The 18,474-nt window shown below is 40.8% G+C and overlaps 1 protein-coding gene across 7 annotated transcripts in view; it reads left to right on the forward strand.

The window, feature by feature from the left end:
• LOC122553706 (gephyrin) overlaps positions 1-18,474 on the forward strand; it is a 537,285-nt gene that overhangs the window by 15,026 nt on the left and 503,785 nt on the right. For 5 of the 7 annotated variants that reach the window (XM_043697921.1, XM_043697925.1, XM_043697926.1 and 2 more), the window contains exon 2: positions 8,695-8,734. The exons of the other annotated variants lie outside the window; for them this stretch is intronic. The gene's annotated coding sequence lies outside the window, so the exon portion shown is untranslated. The remainder of the gene's footprint in view (positions 1-8,694; positions 8,735-18,474) is intronic. 7 annotated transcript variants of the gene reach the window in all.

Consider the following 18,474-nt stretch of genomic DNA (forward strand, 5'->3'; position numbering starts at 1 on the left):
CAGTTGTAATTGTCCACATTCTGTAAAGTTAATCGACTCTCATGTCCCTGCATTGAACTGCAACCGTCACCTTGGGAGTGTTCTTGGGAGCTTCACATTGTCTCACTCACAGTTTACAATCTCTACAAGTTGTATTTCATCTGAAATTTATCCCCCAAGATCCATATCATTAATATACATCAGGAAAAGCAAGGCTCCTATCACTGAACCCTGGGGAACACCATCACAAATCTCCCTCCACCCAAAGATATCCATTGACCATTTCCCATCATTGCGACCATTTGATGTTCATGTTGTCACTGTTCTTTGTAAAGCACAACCAATAACTTCCCTCACAAGGCTGTCATGTGGCACTGCATGAACACCTTCTGCAAATCCTTGTACATTGCATTCACAGCATTACTTCATCGAGCCTCTCTGTTATTACTTCAGAAATTACTTAGATAGGATGGTAAGGAAGGCGTTTGTCATGTTTGCCTTCATTGCTCAGACCACTGAATATAGGAGTTGGGATGTCATGCTGAGGCCAATTTTGGAGTACTATATAGTTCTAGTCACCTTGCTGTAAGAAGATTATGAAGAATTTGGAGAGGGTTCAGAAAAGATTTACAAGGACGTTGCTGGAATTGGAGGGTTTGAGTTAAAAAGAGAGGCTGGGACGTTTTTCACTGCAGCATAGGAAGTTGAGGGGTGCCGTTATAGAAGTCTATAAAATCATGAAGAGTAGGTAAGATGAATAGCAAAAGTCTTTTCCTTAGGGGTGGGGAGTTCAAAACTAGAGGGCATAGGTTTAAGGTGAGAGGGCCAACTTTTTCAAAAAGAGTGGTTCATACATAGAATGAACTGCCAGAGGAAGTGGTAGATGCAGGTACAGATGAATAGGAAAAGTTTAGAGGGATACAGGGCAAATACAGGCAAGTAGGACGAGTTTTGTTTGGGAAACTTGGTCGACTTGGACAAGCTAGACAGAAGGATCTTTTTCTGTGCTGTATGACTCTAAGTGAGTCAGACACAAACCTATTCCTGACCCACATTTATCCACTTAACAATTAGGAGTCATAGAATTATTGAGTCATGCTGCACTGAAGAGATCCTTCAGTCCATTGTGTCTGCCGACCTATCAACACGAATCCCCTTTTCAGTAATGTCCCACATAGAGTTATAGAGGTGTACAGCATGGAAACGGATGCTTCGGTCCAATTCATCCATGCCGATCAGATATCCTAACCTAATCTAGTCCCATTTGCCAGCACTTGGACCATATCTCTCTAAACCGTTCCTATTCATATACCCATCCAGATGCCTTTTAAATGCTGCAATTGTACCAGCCTCCTCCACTTTCTCTGGCAGCTCATTCCATACATGCACCACTCTCTGCATGAAAAGGTTGCCCCTTAGGTCCCTTTTATATCCTTCCCCAGTCATCTAAACTATGCCCTCTAGTTCTGGACTCCACCACCCCAGGGAAAAGAGTTTGTCTATTTATCGTATCCATGCCCCTCATGATTTTATAAACTTTTATAAGGTCACCCCTCAGCTTCCGACACCCCATGGAAAACAGCCCCAGCTATTCAGCCTGTCCTTGTGGTTCAAATCCTTCAACCCTGGCAACATCCTTGTAAATCTTTTCTGAACCCTTTCAAATTTCACAACATTCTTCCGATAGGAAGGAGACCATAATTGCACTCAGTATTTCAAAAGTGGCCTAACCAACATCCTGCATAGCTGCAACATGCTCCCAACTCCTATACTCAATACTCTGACCTATAAAGGAAAGTGTACTAAACGCCTTCTTCACTATCCTATCTACCTGTCACTCTACAAGGAACTATAAACGTGCAATCAAACGTGCAATTTGGTCAGCAACACTCCTGAGGGCCTTACCATTAAGTGTATAAGTCCTGCTCTGATGTGCTTTCACAAAATGCAGCAGCTCATGTTTTTCTAAATTAAATTCTATCTGCCACTCCTCAGCCCATTGACCCATATGATCAAGATCTTCTAGGAGAAAGTGAGGACTGCAGATGCTGGAGATCAGAGCTGAAAATGTGTTGCTGGAAAAGCGCAGCAGGTTAGGCAGCATCCAAGGAGCAGGAGAATCGACATTTCGGGCATGAGCCCTTTTTCAGGAAGGGCTCATGTCCGAAACATCAGTTCTCCTGCTCCTTGGATGCTGCCTAACCTGCTGTGCTTTTCCAGCAACACATTTTCAGCATATGATCAAGATCCCCTTGTACTCTGAGGTAACCTTCTTCGCTGTCCACTACACCTCCAATTTTGGTGTCATCTGCAAACTTACTAACCATACCTCCTGTGTTTGCATCCAAATCATTTATATAAATGATGAAAAGTAGTAGACCCAACACCGATCCTTGTGGCACTCTACTGGTCACAGGCCTCCAGTCTGAAAACCAACCCTTCACCACCTCCCTTTTTCTTCAACTTTAGCCTGTTCTGTATCCAAATGGCTAGCTCTCCCTGTATTCCATGTGATCTAACCTTGCTTACCAGTCTCTCATGAGGAACCTTGTCAAACGCCTTCCATATAGATCACGTCCACAGCTCTGCCCTCATCAATCCTCTTTGTTACTTCAAAAAACTCAATCAAGTTCATGAGACATGATTTCCCACTCACAAAGCCATGCTGACTATCCCTAATCAGTCCTTGCCTTTCCATCATGCGTGCAGTAGAGTGAGCAAAATTGGGGAACTGGAAGCAGAAATTGCTCTGGGGAATATGACACTGCAGCATTGACAGAAATGTGGCTGAAGCAAGAACAGGACTGGATACTTAACATCCTGGGTTATAGGCTTTTAGTAGAAACAGGGTGAGGAAAAGGGGAGGAGTTATGTACTCATCTTGGTCAATGATAGTATCCTGAATTACAATCTATATGGTTGGAGGTGAGAAACAGGAAGGGAACTCTGATCTTGTTGAGTACTTGTGAGCGACCTCCAAATAGTGGGAAGGAAGTCGAAGACAGCATTTGTAGGCAGAGTATAGAAATTTGTAGTTTGAGTAGGGTTGTGATATTTGTTGGTTTCGATTATCCTGGTAGACTGGGAAAAAGATAGAGTGTGGGGCATGAAAGGGGAGAAATTCCTACAATGTGTGCAGGAGATCTTTCTGGAACAATACATTTTCAGTCCTACCAAGGAGGAAGCAATGCTGAATCTGTTCCTAGGAGCTGAGGCACGACAAGTAGAGAATGTCAGAGTGGGGAAGCATTTGGGAAACAGTGATTATAACATAATAAGGTTCAATATTAATTTGTAAAGGATAAAAATCAATGATTAAGCTCCCAGATTGGAAAAGGGCAGAGCTTAGGGGTCTAAAATTTGAACAGGAACAGGTTGATTGGAAAAGCATTTTAGTGGATGAAAAATTGAAGACTTTCAAAAGAGAGATGAATAGGATGAAAGCTAGGTATGTACCAATGAGAAATAAATGTGGGGTATCCAAAGCTAGAGGACCCTGGATGACTAAGGCCATTCATGAAAAAATAAGAAAGGAAAAGAAGGCATATGATGCATATCATAATAATAAAAGCAATAAAAATCAGGAAGTATCTCAAATGCAGGCGAGAGACTAAGGTTGGAATAAGGAAGGCTAAGAGGAATCATGAGGAAAGGATGGCAGGCTGCGCTAAAACAAATAATAAAATGTTCTTAAGACATACTAATAGTAAAAGATTAGTGAAGGATAGAGTGGGTACCATCAGGAACAAGCAGGGTTAGCTGCTCACTAAAGCAAAGGATATGGCAGAGGTCCTACTCCCAGGCAGAGAAGACTCCAGATCTGGATGGGATGTGTCGTAAATTGCTGAGTGTGTAAAGGGAGAAAATCGCAGAGCCATTAACAGAAATTTTCCAAGCATGTCTGAATGCAGGATGAATCCCAGGGAATTGGAGAATTGTAAATAGGACACCAATGTTTAAGAAAGGTCTGTAGTTGTCCTCTGTCCCTATCAGTTTGATATCAGTAGTGGGAAAGCTGATAATGACTTTAATACAGGATGAAGTAAATATGCGCTTAGAGAAAAATAAGTTAATACAAGATAGTCAACATTACTTTGTCAAGGGAAGGTAATGTCTGACAAATTTAATTGAGTTCTTTGACGAGATGATACAGGTGGTGGATGAGGGTAGTACAATGGATGTTGTACGTGTGAGACCTCAAAAAGCTTGCAATATGGTGCCACGTGGCAGGTTGGTTAACAAATTAGAAATGTTTGGGATTGCTGGGTCCTTGACAGCATGGATTAGATGTTGACTAAAAGAGAGAAAACAGAAGGTAGGTATAGATAGACATTTCTCAGATTGGCTATGAGATGGAAGTGGTGTTCCCCCAGGGATCGGCACTAGGACCCCTGTCCCTCTGGATCAGTGGTGCTGGAAGAGCACAGCAATTCAGGCAGCATCCGAGGACAGGCAAAATCGACGTTTCGGGCAAAAGCCCTTCATCAGGAATAAAGGCAGAGAGCCTGAAGCGTGGAGAGATAAGCTAGAGGAGGGTAGGGGTGGGGAGAGAGTGGCATAGAGTACAATAGGTCAGTGGGGAAGGAGATGAACGTGATAGGTCAGGGAGGAGAGGGTGGAGTGGATAGGTGGAAAAGAAGCTGGGCAGGTCGGACAAGTCCGGACAGGTCAGGGGACCGAGTTTCTGGAGGTTAGAAGCTAGGATGAGGTGGGGGAAGGGGAAATGAGGAAACTGTTAAAATCCACATTGATGCCCTGGGGTTGAAGTCGTTTTTACCTCATTCGGCCCATCGAGTTGTTCTACCATTCGGCCATGCCTGATATGTTTCTCAACCCCATTTTCTTGCCTTCCCCTTGTTGTCCTTGACCCCTTTGCCAGTCAAGAACATATCTATCTCCATCTTAAAGACACTCAAATACTTGGCCTCCACAGCCTTCTGCAGCAATGAGTTCCATACAGTTCCCACCCTCTGGCTGAAGAAATTTCTCCTCATCTCAGTTCTAAAGGGTCATCCCTTCACTCTGAGGCTGTGATGTAATTCCCCAGGATTCTGGTCCCAGAATGATTCAGGTGGAGCCCGTCCCATTGGAACAGCTCCATCCTTCCCCAGTCCCAGTTGTTGCGGTTGGAGAGGTTGGGTCTGAGGGCGGAGGTGCGGGATGTGGATGAGATGCGTTGGAGGGCATCTTTAACCACGTGGGAAGGGAAATTGCGGTCTCTAAAGAAGGAGGCCATCTGGTGTGTTCTATGGTGGAACCGCTCCTCGTGGGAGCATTTAAACCACTTGGTAATGGGTGTTGAGGGTAAAATCTCTAAATTTGTTGATGATAATAACCTGGGGAGAATAGTGAATTGTGAGAATGATGCTGAATGACTTCAGAGGAACATTGACAAGCTGGCCAATTGGGCAGACTTCTGGCAGATGAAATTCAATGAACAAAAGTGTGAGGTGATGAATTTTGGTCGACTAAACACGGAGAGACAGTACAGGCTCAATGGTACAACTTTGAGGGGAGTACAGGATACAACTTTGAGGGGAGTACAGGAGCAGAGGGTTCTCAGGGTTCACATGCGTAATTCCCTGAAAGTGGCCAAGCAAGTTGAAATAGTTGTTAAGAAGTTTTATAAGATCCTTCGGTTTATAAATAAAGGTATATAGTATAAAAGCAAGAAATTGATGCTAAACCTCTCCAAATCATTGTCAGGCCACATTGTGTTCAGTTCTTGGCACCTTATTTCAGGAAGGATGTTTAAAGTCCTGGAGAGAGTGCAAAGAAGATTTACTCTGATGATACCGGGAATGAAGGATTTTTGATACAAGGGAAGATTAGAGAAATTGTGAAAAATGTTGACAGGGTGAAAAAGGATATTCTGTTTCCAATAGTTGGCATGTCAGTAACTTGGGGTCACAATTTCAAGGTTGTCAGAAAGAGAGCTAGGACTGAGATGAGCAGAAACTTCTTTACTCAGAGTTGTTAGAATTTGGAATGCACTGCTTGGGAGACTGGTGGAAGTGGATTTCATATGAGGTTTCAAAAGAGAGCTGGGTATATATTTGAAAGTGATGAATATAGAGGGTTCTGGAGAGTGGGACGAGATGGGTAGCTCCTTTGGGAGACAGTACAGATACAATAGGCTAAACAATATTTCTTAGATTCAGTTCTCTGGACAAGCTTCCCTTGTTGCTGAGGAGATAGGGAGTGCTTTCTAACTGCTAGATTTATCCTTACACTCAATTTTGGAACAGCAGAGAATGAGGTTTTGCTGTTCTCCAGTGAGAACACCTGTGTACAAAGAAAGGACCAACATCAGAAAGCGAGTGCAGAGTTTTCGGGGTGGACCTGCCTCGATTTGACCTCAACACATTCTTGGGTGAAGGATCTGAAACTGAGCTCCAATGCCCATCACAGAGGCAGGTCCACCCCCAGACTCTGCCCTCGCTCTGCTCCCTCGTGTCTTTCCCATTACTGAGGAGTGACGATTTAGCGGATAATATTCACGTGCATGAGCCAAACTCAATGTCCATAATTGAAAATACAGAGCTGTATTAGCTATACAACTGAGACAATATTCAATGGTGTAAATAGCCTGCTTCATGAGGACATTGGCTGTGCCATTTGGTTACTGGGAAATCCAATATCACAAGAGATCCAATACTGCTGCTTGCCCTGAAGATGCCTGTGTGCTTCCTCCTGAGTCTTGGCAATGAAATCAGGGGAAATAATCAAAATGTTTGTGACCAGTGCTGAATCCTTTTAGAGCATATGCAAGTTGTGCCTTGGGTTTCAAAAGTTTATGAGGCACCATTTCCTCTTTATTTTCGATCAGTTTTGGCAATGGTAGTTTCTACAATGTAGAATGAATCTTACATAATATATTCTGCTTCATATGCTGACTTCAGTTAAAAATTGGAATCTCTTTTACATGGTCCAATTTTGTAGAGTAAGTATTTTCTACACATTTACTGTGGAACAAATAACATCACAGAATCCATAACATGTTATTTGGTTAGGAATTGGAGTTGTTGCTGGACTTTTACTTCAACGACTAGCTGGTTCTTGAGAAACCTCAAACTAAAGACAAGGAATATTATTGTTATAAAAGTTACTGTTTTTCTCTTCCTTCATGAAAATGGCAAACAACTCATTGAACAAATCAGTTTCTTTTTTCATTCATTAGATGTGAGTGTCACAGGCTAGGTCAGAATTTATTGTCCATTCCTACATGTCCAGAAGGCAGTTATGCATTAACCACATTGTGCATCTTGCATATCGACCAGATCAGGCAAAGATGGCATGTTTTCTTCACTAAAGGACATTAGTGAATCCGACAGTTTTTTTTTACAACAGTCAACAATGTTACTATTGGGCTAGCATGTTGTTATTCTAGCTTTTCTGTCATTCAAATTTCATCATCTGAATTCAAACTCCCATTCCCCAGAAGGTTAGCCTGAGGTTGTGGATTACTAGTCCAGTAACATTACCATTTTGCTGACCCTCCAGGTAATGTTTGAAATTGAAACAATCTTTAGAATTGTGTAAATAAATCACTGTAGCTCCAAACTCTAATAAAAACATAAAAGATAGGTGCAAGAGTAGGCCATTTGACTTCTCGAGCCTGCTGCACCTTTCATTATGACAGTGGTTGATCAATGCCCTTAATCCACCCTCGATTCCTTGGTCACTTTAACCACAAGAACTTTACTTCCTCCTTGAAAAGCACAATCGTTTGGCCTTAACCACTTTCTGTGGTTGTGAATTCCAGACTCGCCACTCTCTGGGTGAAGAACTTTCTCCTAATCTCAATTTGGCAAATTTTTGCAATACCTCAATAGCAAGAACCTTCCTCAGATCAGGGGACCAAAAAGCATTCTAGGTGTTCCCTGTATAATTGCAGCAAGGCATTTTTGTTGTAATCAAATCCTCTGTCAATGAAGGCCAACATCCAGTTTGCCTTCTTTACTGCTGCACCTGAGTGCTTATTTTCAGCAATTGTTGCAGAAGGACACCCAGGACTCCTTGAATATTCTCAGTTTACAGCCAATCAAATAATAATCTACTTTCCCATTTTTGCTACCAAAGTTGATAGCGTCACATTTACCCAAATTATACTGCATCTGCCATATACTTGCCCCGCCACTCAGCCTGTCCAAATCACATTGCAACATCCCTGCATACTCCTCATAGTTCACCCTTGCACCCAGTTTTGTATCATCTGCAGATTTTGAGATATTAAATTTAGTTCCCTCACCTAAATCATTATCATACATTGTGAATGTCTGGTGTCTGAGTACCAATCCTTGTAGTACCTCAATAGACACTGCCAGCCATTCAGAAAAAGACTGATTGATTGCTTTATTTGTTCTCTTCGTTTTTTTGTCTGTCAACTCATTTTCTAATCATCTGGATGCACTAACCCCGATCCCACGTGCTTTAATTTTACACATTAACCTCTTATGTCAAAAGCCTTCTGAAAGTCTAAATAAACCATATCCACTGACTCTCCCAATCAATTCTACTGGTTTCATCCTCCAAGAGTTCCAGCAGATTTGTCAAGCATGATTTATTTATGGTGCTGTATGGCCATTGCTCTTTGAATTTATCTTCCAGTCACAGAGAAGTGTCAGCTTTTTACATCTGCAGCAAGTGATGATATTTTACATCTTGTGTATTTCTTTCTGCTAGATTGTAAATCTGTACATTTTGTTCATTTAGATGCTGTTGCATTTTTCTCCGTTTGACGGTCAATGAAAGTGTAAGTGTATTTATGTTGGAATTTGAAAGTAAAAATGTTTTAGATCGGTAATGTCACTATAGTGTTTTGCAGTACAGGATTTTTATTGCAGTGGGTGGTTGAATTCCGAGCAATATTTTCAACTGTAGAATATTTGCATTACTTTGAAATATCACAGTCAGAAACTTAGAAAATGACAGTCAAGGACGTAAGATAATGGACGGGTAGTGGTGTATTACTTGTCATGTTTTCTAAGTGAGAAATGTCAATAATTCATGAATGTCATGGGTAACAGTGAATTATTTAGCTTCAGATAAAAGTCCTTGACAATCTAACAATACATCACCACTGGTCCAATACTCTATTATGCGTCCATTAAGGTAGAAAAGAGTCAAAGAGCAAGTGTAAAAACAAAATTATTCTTGCTTTTTCATGCCACATAAACCTTGGGATTGTTAAGTTTGTTAAAGCAAATAATAATGTACTTCTTATTGGTGTGCCCCTCTTTCAGGCCTACATTGAGGGTCATGTAACATGCATTTGTGTTTGATTAAAGACTGTTGGGTTGTTTGTGGTGATTTCATTCCGTAACAATGTAGTTTTACTCACTGATTAACGTGTTGCTGAATATGTAAATTAGGAGAAAGTGAGGACTGCAGATGCTGGTGATCAGAGTTGAGAGTGTGGTGCTGGAAAAGCACAGCAGGTCAGGCAGCATCCGAGGAGCAGGAGAATCGATGCTTATGCCCAAAACATTGATTTTCCTCCTTGGAGGCTGCCTGACCTTCTGTGCTTTTCCAGCACCACTCTCTCGACTCTGAATATGTAAATTTCATTGTGTCCATCTCAGGAAATTATGTAAGCTATCATGATCTTGTCATTGATGCAGTGATTAGTGGGGAAGATGTATGACAAACTCTCCTGGAATTCTTCATTTAGATAAACAATGAATATCACAGTGTTTTCTCTGTTTATATTAAAAGCCATCAACATGGCTAACAATCTGATAAGTGGTCCATTGCTGATATTGTTTCACATTATATAGTATTGTGATAAAGTATATTTCGTTGTGCCTATTACATTAAACTTAAGATGTTAATTACTATTACTTTGTTCACTGATTGGATTCAAGGAATAGTTTAAAAACAAAACTCACACAAGCGAAGAGTTTGCGAATGCCCCAGTGACACACAATACAGGTAAAATTATAGCTACCTGCAGCGAATTCAATTTCCTATCATTTTGAAATGGACAATTATCAAGACGCTACCAATGTCACAGCATTGATGGTTATCTAATGGGATCAGTTTAAGTATATTTGAACTTATTTATGCTCAATTTTGTTTTCTCACGAAACTCAAAGTTTTGTAATTGAAATCAGACTTGTCTTTTTGGTCAGGATCATTTTACAACATCTGCATAAAAATAATTAAAGTTATTCCTTGTGAACATCAACTTAAGTTGTTCCTGTAACTGGATTTTCTGTGTTGCAAGTGCTAACAATGTTTTCATTGGAGTTGATATTACTGGGTTGCCTGAAGCTTGAATTTAGGGGCTTATCAGACCTATCATTTTGTCAGTTGAGTGAAAGCATTATAAGCCCTAAAATGCATCAGTATCACTCTCTGCAGCTGTCTGACGCACTGACACTATCAGAATGTAGCTTTAGATTCTCCTCATTTTCAAGCCTTATAAAGACATTTTGGAATTGTAAGGAGGAAAGGATAACAACACACCAGGACTTTTTTTTTCTGATAAATTAGAGAAATACTGCATCTACATATAGTGTGCCATAAGTTGATGTTGACAAGAAATAATACTCTGCTTCATTTTTTTTAGTCAACATGCAGGTCTGGATTTAGATGCTTCAGGTGCTGTGTCTTCATCACATAGTTAGTGGGCTGGATCCTGCTGGAGTGAAGCAGAGTGTCATGTCCATTAGATGTTACTGTGCACCCTTCTGTTCTTTGTCTATTTGCAGTTTAACTTGTTGGCTGCTGATACAGGAGCTTGGTAAACAAGTGTGAGATTATTCACTTTGGCCAAAAAAAGGTATATAATGGTACTTTCTACGTGATATGAAGTTAAATACAGTGAATGTCCAAAGAGAGTTGGTGGTTCAGGTGCATGGATCTTTAAAATGTCCTTTACAATGGCAGAAAATAATGAAGAAAGCTAATGGAATGTGGTCTTTATTTATCTAGATGACTAGAGTATAAGGATGTAGAAGTCACATTGCAGTTATACAAAACCTCGGTTAGACTCACTTGGAGTACTGTGAGCAGATCTGGGCACCACACCTTAGGAAGGATATATTGGCCTTGGAGAGAGCACAACATCGATTTATTAGATTAGATTAGATTACTTACAATGTGCAAACAGGCCCTTCGGCCCAACAAGTCCACACCGACTCACTGATGCGCAACCCGCCCAGACCCATTCCCCTACGTTTACCCCTTCACCTAATGCTATGGGCAATTTAGCCTGGCCAATTTACCTAACCTGCACATTTTTGGATTGTGGGAGGAAACCATAGCACCCGGAGGAAACCCACGCAGACACGTGGGTGGAAGTCGCCTGAGGCTGGAATTGAACCTGGGTCTCTGGCGCTGTGAGGCAGCAGTGCCAACCACTGTGTCACCGTGATTTATATAAATGAAAACTTGACTTCAGGGTTTAAGTTATGAGGACAGGTCTATTTTATCTATGCGAGGTTAAGAGGTGATCTGATTGAAGTCTTCAGGATATAAACACCAAAAGACAGAGTAGGTAAAGAACTACTTCCAGTGGTTGGGAATTCGAGAACTTGGGGTATAGTCTAAAAATTACGGCCAGAATGTTCGACAGAGATGTTAGAAAGTATTTCTACACACAGGATGGTCGATGTTTGAACTTTTCCATAAATGGCACACAGATGCAGGATCAGTTGATAATGTTAAATCTGAGATTGTTTTTTGTAAAGCAACAATATTAAGACTATAGGCTAAAGGGCAAAGGCAGGTATTTGGAGCTAGGCCACAGATCAGCATGATTTCTTTCAATAATGGAACAGGCTCGAGAGGCTGAATGGACTACTCTTGTTCCTACATTCCTCTGTTTGTGAATGGGTGGTACCAATGTTGCATTTATTTAAGCCATGACCTTAAGGATTGAGGAAAAGGACAAAAGAATGATGAGATAGGAAGCTCTTTAGAATAGGTATATTAGAGTGACCTCATGTATAGAAAGAGAAAGAAAAATTAGTTTGAGGTGGAAGAAAAATAAAAAAAATAATAAATTGAATTTGACATTTTAAGAATTTCTAGCTATTTGCCAGCTGAAGGAGTGAAATTTTGCTGTTTTAATTGGTCCCTTTCTAGACCAGAGAAGTTCATTAGCATTGCATAAATTATTACATGGTGTTAAAAAGGTGCTTCATGGTGTTAAAAGGTGCTTATGCTGTAACTTATTCATCATAACCTTCTGTATTGAGCTTAATGGAGAATTAATATGTAAATCTAGCAAGATGCTCCCAACTTCTTTACTTAGTGCCCTGCCATGTCCAGGGATGTGTGGACTAGGTGGATTAGCCATGTTAAATGCAGGTTATGAGAATACAGTAAGAGGTCTGGGTCTGGATGGCATGGTCTTCTGAGGGTTGGTTCAGATTTGATGAGTTGACTGTTCACTTTCCGCACTATAGTGATTCTGTGATTCCTATCCTCCGCTGTTTTCCTGGATTTGGGAAGGATGGGGAGGAGTAGGGCTACCTGACCATGTTACATGTGTCGCTTGACCTTCTTGGAGGCCAGTTAGAGGGAGGTCTTGGTGGCAGAGCCATGGAGACCTATGTTATAGATAGGCTGACTTCAATTGAATCCCCAGGCGGCCCTTTGGAGAAGCAGTGGTCCAGGTGTTAAGGTCATTATTTGAATTTTTTTCTAAGAAATGTTGGAAATACAATGCCTCCATCTTGGGATACCCTCTGTCACCCATCCATATTACTACTACTTTAGACTTCTTTAGCGATGGAGAACTAGCTGTTGGTACTCTGGCTTTAAAAGCCTGTCTGCTGAGCTCCGTTTTTTTTCTAAATTCAGGGAAAACCACAGATTAGTGTTTACCTCACAATATGGCTTTCTGCAACCCACCTCTTCCACCCATGTGAGCATGAAAATGGGGTTTTGAAGCCTGTGGGGGAATATCCTGATGTCTGGGTGGGAACCTGGCTAAAGCTCACGAGATAATGCTGATCTCCTTTTGTTGTTGGAAGGTTGATCTTGTTACTTAATTGCTCTTATGTGTTGGCACCCGGGTCCTAATTTTTGAAGGCGTGTAACATTAAAATGGTTCTGTTGCAGAGAACCAACAGAATGTTTGAGGGAAATGTAAGTTGCACATTCATGTAGTAAGGGATACCCTCTCAAGGATGAGACTAAGGTGTGTTGCGGCAAGTTAGAGCAAACTATTTTGCTGTATGCATTGATGTTGAATATCTCTTCAGCCAGTGCGAGAGCCAAAACAAACATTTACCCTAAAAGTAGATTAAATATTGTGATTAAAACCTGTTTGTATATGTCATATCTTAGTACATTTCATTAGTTGATTTTCCTTTTGGAAATACTATTACACACTTGTAATAAAATTTTACTAGCATACGCATTTGCTTTTATGTTGAGATTAGAGTTCAAATAGCGCTGTTGAATCATACTATAGTAAAATTTATATGATTCATCATGCGCTGGGAGTGGGTGATATCGGTAAATCAAAATTGTCTTTTTTTTTAACCCATTCTGTTCATAGTAATAGGAATCAAATATAAATCTGCCTTGACACACAGACTACAATTTTCAGAGGCTAGGAGCCTCTCTACCTTGAACTCTTTACACTGCTAATATGGAGGAAAGTATAGTTCAGCTATCAGATGTTCCTTTTACAATCATTTCAAACTGACAATATTGAAATTTTATATCGTAACAGTGATGCCTGGTGCAGAGGAGGGGAGGGTGAGGGTGAATAGCAGAAATTTAAATTGATAGAACATTTGAATTTGTCTAGTGCAGGATCATGCAATTATCTTTGTATATCATTCTGCAACATTCCACCATTTAGTCGAGTTCAACAGCCTCAAATATCTTGAATGGAACAGATTAAAATAGAAAGCTAAATAAGCCTAGCTAAATCTGAGATTAAATATTTTCCATTTCAGGAAAATCCTTATAAAAATAGCTCCCTGAAATATTTCTGACCCACCGTCTGTTCATTCTTATAAATTGTGCTGAGATAGTTGCTCAAATTAATGTTGCAACCATTTACAGTGTAGATGGAGAGCTTCATTAAAATAAATCAGTAATAATATGCAGTCTAGTTACCTATTATCCGCTGATACTTTAGTTTGAGACAATCGCAATTTTTACAAAGCTGTAAAATTTCTTGCATTTTCACTAAATAAATAATGAAAGGCTATATTTGATTTGTTAGATTATCTGCTGACTTGAGATTTTGGAATGGCATTAGAAAACAGCTTAATGTTGATCTTTTGGAGTGTCTTGTTGTAGAGTGGACCTTTACTTTGCAATATGACCGAGAAAGCAAAATTTGGAAATTGTATGAACTTTCTTGTAGAATAGAGGTGACTCTATAAGCTGACTGACCTGTATAATAATAATCCATAACAAGAATAATATATTTGAAAGCAAAAGAGGAAAACTTACTGTTATCTAGTAGGTTAACAATTAACTGTCATTGAAGCCCTACATTGAGAGTAGGAGAATATGAAAAATAAGATTTACCACTGAGGAATGTTTAGTGATTTACAAAGGTGTTACAAAGCTCTTGTTCAGAGGTATATGCTCTCGCTGTCTTTCACTTGGTTTGTGTAATTATTAAAATCTATGTTGAAATGATGAAGCCTTTTGTGTGATATATGTGGCCATTGTAATTGCCACACACTGAGTTTAGAACTATAAAAAATTGAGCAGAAGGCAGGGATTTCCTCACAATTACGCAAATATTGAGGGACTGCTGATCCCAGGTAGACCCGTAATGTCTCTTTGTAAAAGAGTAGTTTTTAAAGATTCTTGAATAGTTTTGGTTAAGGACGGAGTCGGAAAAGTGCCCAAGGAATAACTTTATATTAAAGTATTAATGTGAAATTCAGCATTTCTAATTCTAGAGTGAAGTCTGTAACCGTTGCATTAAATGATGGAAATGATAATCAACTGGTTGTAACTTGATAGTCATGTCCTTTTTAGGTAAAGGTGAAATTTTGTATTACTTTTCTTAGGTTAAATATTTACATTAAGGATCAAAACCAAGATAATTGATGAAATAGATTGACTGATAATGCAACATGGAGCTTCATATATTTTAAAGACACAATCAATCAGTTTTAAGTGTAGTGACCTTTATTAGTCATGTTGCACAGTATCTCTGCTGCACCATTAGTGCTACACAAACGACATCAGATGAGTGACCAGTTAATCATCTTAATTTGCTGGAATAACAAGAACAGTGGGCTACAACTCCATGAGAATAGTAAATAGCGCTGTGGATTTTAAATGTCCGATTAAATTGAAGTCCATTCTGCCTGTAAACATCTCAGCCTAAAAGCAGGAACTTCAGGCTTTGCAGTATTTCCTGCTTACTGCCCTAGAGTGTCAACCCAGTTGGAGTTCAGGCCCTGGTTTGGAGGTTAACCATGTTAACTTTCGACCTAAAAATGCCGAGCTATTGACTGAGCACAGCTGCATAAAATACCTTGAAAAAAAATAAACCAGCAATGAGACTTCAGTTATCCAAGCATTCTATTTATCAGAGGATTCCAATGAAGAGTTTTGAGTGATGAGGGTTGCACCAATACTTCATATTGGAATAAGGAGATAATAAATAAGCATTTCTGCTTTTGAGAGTCATAGTCATAGATATGTACAGCATGGAAACAGACCCTTCGGTCCAACCCGTCCATGCCTACCTGATATCCCAACTCAATCTAGTCCCAGCACCTGGCCCATATCCCTCCAAACCCTTCCGATTCATATACCCATCCAAATGCCTCTTAAAAGTTGCAATTGTACCAGCCTCCACCACTTCCTCTGGCAGCTCATTCCATACACGTACCACCGTCTGTGTGGAAAAAGTTGCCCCGTAGGTCTCTTTTATATCTTTCCCCTCTCACCTTAAACCTATGCCCTCCAATTCTGGACTCCGCGACCCCAGGGAAAAGACTTTACCTATTTACCCTATCCATGCCCTTCATAATTTTGTAAACCTCTATAAAGTCACCCCTCAGCCTCCGACACTCCAGGGAAAACAGCCCCAGCCTGTTCAGCCTCTCCATTAAGTGTATAAGTCCTGCTAAGATTTGCTTTCCCAAAATGCGGCATCTCGCATTTATCTGAATTAAACTCCATCTGCCACTCTCAGCCCATTGGCCCATATGGTCAAGATCCTGTTGTAATCTGAGGCAACCGTCTTCGCTGTCCACTTACTAACTGTACCTTTTATGCTCACATCCAAATCATTTATGTAAATGACAAAAAGTAGAGGACCCAGCACCGATCATTGTGGCATTCCACTCGTCAAAGGCCTCCAGCCTCCACCACCCTCTGTTTTCTACCTTCCAACCTGTTTTGCATCCAAATGGCTAGTTCTCCCTGTATTCCATGAGATCTAACCTTGTTAAATAGTGTCCCATGGGGAACCTTGTCGAACGCCTAGCTGAAGTCCATATAGATCACATCTATCGCTCTGCCCTCATCAATCCTCTTTGTTACTTCTTAAAAAACTCAGTCATGTTTGTGAGACATGATTTTCCACACACAAAGCCATATTGACTATCACTAATCAGTCCTTGCCTTTCCAAATACATGTATATCCTGTCCCTCAGAATTCCCTCCAACAACTTGCCCACCATCGACGTCAGGCTCACTGGTCTATAGTTCCCTGGTTTGTCCTTTCCACCCTTCTTATACAGTGGCACCACGTTAGCCAACCTCCAGTCTTCCGGCACCTCACCTGTGACTATTGATACAAATATCTCAGCAAGAGGCCCAGCAATCACTTCTCTAGCTTTCCACAGGGTTCTAGGGTACATCTGGGGATTTATCCACCTTTACCCATTTCAAGACATCCAGCACTTCCTCCTCTGTAATATGGACATTTTGCAAGATGTCACCATCTATTTCCCTACCGTCTATATCTTCCATATCCTTTTCCACAGTACATACTGATGCAAAATACTCCTTTAGTATCTCTCCCATTTTCTGTGGCTCCTCACAAAGGCCGCTTTGCTGATCTTTGAGGGGCCCTATTCTCTCCCTAGTTACCCTTTTGTCCTTAATGTATTTGTAAAACCCCTTTGGATTCTCCTTAATTCTATTTGCCAATTCATGTCCCCTTTTTGCCCTCCTAATTTCCCTCTTAAGTATACTCCTACTTCCTTTATACTCTTCTAAGGATTCACTCGATCTATCCTGTCTATTCCTTACATATGCTTCCTTCTTTTTCTTAACCAAACCCTCAATTTCTTTAGTCATCCAGCATTCCGTATACCTACCAGCCTTTCCTTTCACCCTAACAGGAATATACTTTCTCTGGATTCTCGTTATCTCATTTAGACAATAGGTGCAGGAGTAGGCCATTCTGCCATTCGAGCCTGCACTACCATTCAAAATGATCATGGCTGATCGTCCTTAATCAGTATCCTGTTCCTGCCTTATCTCCAAAACCCTTGATTCCACTATTCTTGAGAGCTCTATCCAACTCTTTCTTAAATGAATCCAGAGACTGGGCCTCCACTGTCCTCTGAGGCAGAGCATTCCACACAGCCACCACTCTCTGGGTGAAGAGGTTTCTCCTCATCTCTGTCCTAAATGGTCTACTCCGTATTTTTAAGCTGTGTTCTCTCGTTCGGCACTCACCCTTCAGCGGAAACATGTTTCCTGCCTCCAGAGTGTCCAATCCTTTAATAATCTTTATATGTCTCAAACAGATCCCCTCTCAGTCTTCTAAACTCAAGGGTATACAAGCCCAGTTGTCCCAGTCTATCAGCGTAAGGTAGTCCTGCCATTCCAGGAATTGACCTCGTGAATCTACGCTGCACTCCCTCAATAGCCAGAATGTCTTTCCTCAAATTTGGAGACCAGAACTGCACACAATACTCCAGGTATGGTCTCACCAGGGCCCTGTACATACGGTATGTACATATGGTCGGTGTAATAACATCGCTGAAGGTCTTGTCCAGAAAGATCTCATTCTCTCGGATGAGCTTAAGGTCCTCGAGTTCTTTCATCAGTGCTGCAATATGCTCTGTCAGTAGCTGAACGTGCACACACTTTCCACACTTATATGAGCCAGACACACCTGAGTCGTTGATCTCCCACATCAAGCACGTAGCATACTGAGCCAGATTGGCAGTCATGTCTTCACCCTCTTCAACTGTGGCATAATCACTTCACTCGTCCTCAACACTCAACCTCCTTGTCAAAGACTCCAGAGCTAAAGCCTCACTCTTCACTCCATAGGAACTTCCTTGGACTTTCTTTTTGGGGTAAGTCTGTGGACTTTTAATTTAGGTTAGAGGAGGAAAAGGCTTCCCATTTTCCAGCCGTCCCTTTACCTGCGAACATCTGCCCCCAATCTGCTTTCAAAAGTTCTTGCTTAATACCGTCAAAATTGGCCTTTCTCCAATTTAGAATTTCAACTTTTAGATCTGGTCTACCCTTTTCCATCCTTATTTTAAACTCTAATAGAATTATGGTCGCTGGCCCCAAAGTGCTCCG

The sequence above is a fragment of the Chiloscyllium plagiosum genome, chromosome 10 (assembly GCF_004010195.1).
Source record: "Chiloscyllium plagiosum isolate BGI_BamShark_2017 chromosome 10, ASM401019v2, whole genome shotgun sequence".
Lineage (NCBI taxonomy): Eukaryota > Metazoa > Chordata > Chondrichthyes > Orectolobiformes > Hemiscylliidae > Chiloscyllium > Chiloscyllium plagiosum.